This window comes from Stegostoma tigrinum, chromosome 6, assembly GCF_030684315.1.
Source record: "Stegostoma tigrinum isolate sSteTig4 chromosome 6, sSteTig4.hap1, whole genome shotgun sequence".
Lineage (NCBI taxonomy): Eukaryota > Metazoa > Chordata > Chondrichthyes > Orectolobiformes > Stegostomatidae > Stegostoma > Stegostoma tigrinum.
The window spans coordinates 63,098,005-63,103,004 of record NC_081359.1 but is presented as its reverse complement, the minus strand read 5'-3'; the positions used below and the strand labels follow the sequence as shown (position 1 = coordinate 63,103,004).

At 63.1% G+C, this 5,000-nt stretch overlaps 1 protein-coding gene across 1 annotated transcript in view; it reads right to left on the bottom strand.

Annotated features, from left to right (window-relative positions):
- LOC125453120 (PC3-like endoprotease variant B) overlaps positions 1-5,000 on the bottom strand; it is a 1,374,573-nt gene that overhangs the window by 1,015,114 nt on the left and 354,459 nt on the right. The window lies entirely within an intron of this gene.

Below are 5,000 nucleotides of genomic sequence, written 5' to 3'. Positions count from 1 at the left end.
AGAGACAGAGAGAGACAGAGAGCGAGAGCGAGAGCGAGAGGGACAGAGAGCGAGAGCGAGAGAGACGGAGAGCGAGAGCGAGAGCGAGAGCGAGCGAGAGCGAGCGAGAGAGAGCGAGAGAGAGCGAGAGAGAGCGAGAGAGAGCGAGAGCGAGCGAGAGAGAGCGGGAGCGAGCGGGAGCGAGCGAGAGAGACAGAGAGCGAGCGAGAGAGACAGAGAGCGAGAGAGACAGAGAGCGAGAGAGACAGAGAGCGAGAGGGACAGAGTGCGAGAGCGAGAGGGACAGAGTGCGAGAGCGAGAGGGACAGAGTGCGAGAGCGAGAGCGAGAGCGACAGAGAGCGAGAGCGTGAGAGCGAGAGCGAGAGGGACAGAGAGCGAGAGGGACAGAGAGCGAGAGGGACAGACAGCGAGAGGGACAGACAGCGAGAGGGACAGACAGCGAGAGGGACAGACAGCGAGAGGGACAGACAGCGAGAGGGACAGACAGCGAGAGGGACAGAGTGCGAGAGGGACAGAGTGCGAGAGGGACAGAGTGCGAGAGGGACAGACAGCGAGAGGGACAGAGTGCGAGAGGGACAGAGTGCGAGAGGGACAGAGTGCGAGAGAGACAGAGTGCGAGTGAGACAGAGTGCGAGTGAGACAGAGTGCGAGTGAGACAGAGTGCGAGTGAGACAGAGTGCGAGAGGGACAGAGAGCGAGAGGGACAGAGAGCGAGAGGGACAGAGAGCGAGAGGGACAGAGAGCGAGAGGGACAGAGTGCGAGAGGGACAGAGTGCGAGAGGGACAGAGTGCGAGAGAGACAGAGTGCGAGAGAGACAGAGTGCGAGTGAGACAGAGTGCGAGTGAGACAGAGTGCGAGTGAGACAGAGTGCGAGACAGAGAGCGAGACAGACAGCGAGACAGAGAGCGAGAGCGAGAGAGACAGAGAGCGAGAGGGACAGAGACAGAGAGCGAGACCGAGAGCGAGAGAGAGCGAGAGAGAGCGAGAGCGAGACAGAGAGCGAGAGGGACAGAGAGCGAGAGCGAGAGGGACAGAGAGCGAGAGGGACAGAGAAAGAGAGCGAGACCGAGAGCGAGAGAGAGCGAGAGCGAGACAGAGAGCGAGAGGGACAGAGAGCGAGAGGGACAGAGAGCGAGAGGGACAGAGAGCGAGAGGGACAGAGAGCGAGAGGGACAGAGAGCGAGAGCGAGAGGGACAGAGAGCGAGAGGGACAGAGAGCGAGAGGGACAGAGAGCGAGAGGGACAGAGAGCGAGAGGGACAGAGAGCGAGAGGGACAGAGAGCGAGAGGGACAGAGAGCGAGAGCGAGAGGGACAGAGAGCGAGAGCGAGAGGGAGAGGGACAGAGAGCGAGAGGGACAGAGAAAGAGAGCGAGACCGAGAGCGAGAGAGACCGAGAGCGAGAGCGAGAGCGAGAGCGAGAGCGAGAGAGAGTGAGAGCGAGAGCGAGAGCGAGAGAGAGCGAGAGCGAGAGCGAGAGCGAGAGCGAGCGAGAGCGAGAGCGAGAGAGACAGAGAGCGAGAGAGACAGAGAGCGAGAGCGAGAGCGACGGTGAGGGCGAGGGCGAGTGCGAGGGAGAGCAAGGGAGAGCGAGAGCGAGAGACAGCGAGGGCGAGAGCGAGGGCGAGAGCGAGGGCGAGAGCGAGCGCGAGAGCGAGGGCGAGAGCGAGAGCGAGGGCGAGAGCGAGAGAGAGGGCGAGAGAGAGGGCGAGAGAGAGGGCGAGAGAGAGGGCGAGAGAGAGGGCGAGAGAGAGGGCGAGGGCGAGGGCAAGAGCGAGGGCGAGAGCGAGGGCGAGGGCGAGAGCGAGAGCGAGGGCGAGAGCGAGGGCGAGGGAGTGCGAGAGAGAGCGAGAGCGAGGGCGAGAGCGAGGGCGAGGGCGAGGGCGAGGGCGAGGGCGAGAGCGAGGGCGAGAGCGAGGGCGAGGGCGAGATCGAGGGCGAGGGCGAGATCGAGAGAGAGGGCGAGATCGAGAGAGAGGGCGAGAGCGAGAGAGAGGGCGAGAGCGAGAGCGAGGGCGAGGGCGAGAGCGAGGGCGAGGGCGAGGGCGAGGGCGAGGGCGAGGGCGAGGGCGAGGGCGAGGGCGAGGGCGAGAGCGAGAGCGAGGGCGAGGGCGAGGGCGAGGGCGAGGGCGAGGGCGAGAGCGAGAGGGACAGAGAGCGAGAGCGAGAGGGACAGAGAGCGAGAGGGCCAGAGAGCGAGGGAGAGCGAGGGAGAGCGAGAGCGAGAGCGAGATCGAGAGCGAGAGAGCGAGAGCGAGAGCGAGAGCGAGCGAGGGCGAGCGAGGGAGAGCGAGAGAGAGTGAGAGCGAGAGGGACAGAGAGCGAGAGCGAGAGGGACAGAGAGCGAGAGAAACCGGGAGAGCGAGAGAGACCGAGAGCGAGAGCGACTGAGCCCGAGAGTGACCGAGCCCAGGAGCGAGAGCGAGAGAGACAGAGAGCGAGAGAGAGCGAGAGAGACAACGTGCGAGAGCGAGAGGGACAGAGAGCGAGAGCGAGAGGGACAGAGAGCGAGAGCGAGAGGGACAGAGAGCGAGAGCGAGAGGGACAGAGAGCGAGAGGGCCAGAGAGCGAGGGAGAGCAAGAGCGAGAGCGAGCGAGAGCGAGCGAGAGCGAGCGAGAGCGAGCGAGAGAGAGCGAGAGAGAGCGAGAGCGAGCGAGAGCGAGCGGGAGCGAGCGAGAGAGACAGAGAGCGAGCGAGAGAGACAGAGTGCGAGAGCGAGAGGGACAGAGTGCGAGAGCGAGAGGGACAGAGTGCGAGAGCGAGAGGGACAGAGTGCGAGAGCGAGAGGGACAGAGTGCGAGAGCGAGAGGGACAGAGAGCGAGAGCGAGAGGGACAGAGAGCGAGAGCGAGAGGGACAGAGAGCGAGAGCGAGAGGGACAGAGAGCGAGAGGGACAGAGAGCGAGAGAGACAGAGAGCGAGAGAGACAGAGAGCGAGCGAGAGAGACAGAGAGCGAGAGAGACAGAGAGCGAGAGAGACAGAGAGCGAGAGAGACAGAGAGCGAGAGAGACAGAGAGCGAGAGAGACAGAGTGCGAGAGCGAGAGGGACAGAGTGCGAGAGCGAGAGGGACAGAGTGCGAGAGCGAGAGGGACAGAGTGCGAGAGCGAGAGGGACAGAGAGCGAGAGCGAGAGGGACAGAGAGCGAGAGCGAGAGGGACAGAGAGCGAGAGCGAGAGGGACAGAGAGCGAGAGGGACAGAGAGCGAGAGAGACAGAGAGCGAGAGAGACAGAGAGCGAGAGAGACAGAGAGCGAGAGAGACAGAGAGCGAGAGAGACAGTGAGCGAGAGAGACAGAGAGCGAGAGAGACAGAGAGCGAGAGCGAGAGGGACAGAGAGCGAGAGGGACAGAGAGCGAGAGGGACAGAGAGCGAGAGGGACAGAGAGCGAGAGGGACAGAGAGCGAGAGGGACAGAGAGCGAGAGGGACAGAGTGCGAGAGAGACAGAGTGCGAGAGAGACAGAGTGCGAGAGAGACAGAGTGCGAGTGAGACAGAGTGCGAGTGAGACAGAGTGCGAGTGAGACAGAGTGCGAGTGAGACAGAGTGCGAGTGGGACAGAGTGCGAGAGGGACAGAGTGCGAGAGGGACAGAGTGCGAGAGGGACAGAGTGCGAGAGGGACAGAGTGCGAGAGGGACAGAGTGCGAGAGGGACAGAGTGCGAGAGGGACAGAGTGCGAGAGGGACAGAGTGCGAGAGCGAGACGGACCGAGAGCGAGGGAGAGCGAGGGAGAGAGCGAGGGCGAGAGCGAGAGCGAGGGAGAGCGAGAGAGACAGAGAGCGAGAGAGACAGAGAGCGAGAGAGACAGAGAGCGAGAGAGACAGAGAGCGAGAGAGACAGAGAGCGAGAGAGACAGAGAGCGAGAGCGAGAGGGACAGAGAGCGAGAGAGACAGACAGAGAGCGAGAGAGACAGAGAGCGAGAGCGAGAGCGAGAGGGACAGAGAGCGAGAGGGACAGAGACAGAGAGCGAGAGGGACAGAGAGCGAGAGGGACAGAGAGCGAGAGGGACAGAGTGCGAGAGGGACAGAGACAGAGAGCGAGAGGGACAGAGAGCGAGAGCGACAGAGAGCGAGAGCGTGAGAGCGAGAGCGAGAGGGACAGAGAGCGAGAGGGACAGAGAGCGAGAGGGACAGAGAGCGAGAGGGACAGAGACAGAGAGCGAGAGGGACAGAGACAGAGAGCGAGAGGGACAGAGACAGAGAGGGACAGAGACAGAGAGCGAGAGGGACAGAGAGCGAGAGGGACAGAGAGCGAGAGGGACAGAGTGCGAGAGGGACAGAGACAGAGAGCGAGAGGGACAGAGAGCGAGAGCGACAGAGAGCGAGAGCGTGAGAGCGAGAGCGAGAGGGACAGAGAGCGAGAGGGACAGAGAGCGAGAGGGACAGAGAGCGAGAGGGACAGAGAGCGAGAGCGACAGAGAGCGAGAGCGACAGAGAGCGAGAGCGACAGAGAGCGAGAGCGACAGAGAGCGAGAGCGACAGAGAGCGAGACCGACAGAGAGCGAGAGCGACAGAGAGCGAGAGCGAGAGGGACAGAGAGCGAGAGGGACAGAGAGCGAGAGGGACAGAGTGCGAGAGCGAGACGGACCGAGAGCGAGGGAGAGAGCGAGGGCGAGAGCGAGAGCGAGGGAGAGCGAGAGAGACAGAGAGCGAGAGAGACAGAGAGCGAGAGAGACAGAGAGCGAGAGAGACAGAGAGCGAGAGAGACAGAGAGCGAGAGAGACAGAGAGCGAGAGAGACAGAGAGCGAGAGCGAGAGGGACAGAGAGCGAGAGAGACAGACAGAGAGCGAGAGCGAGAGGGACAGAGAGCGAGAGGGACAGAGAGCGAGAGGGACAGAGAGCGAGAGGGACAGAGAGCGAGAGGGACAGAGAGCGAGAGGGACAGAGAGCGAGAGGGACAGAGAGCGAGAGGGACAGAGAGCGAGAGAGACAGAGAGCGAGAGCGAGAGGGACAGAGAGCGAGAGGGACAGAGAGCGAGAGAGACAGACAGAGAGCGAGAG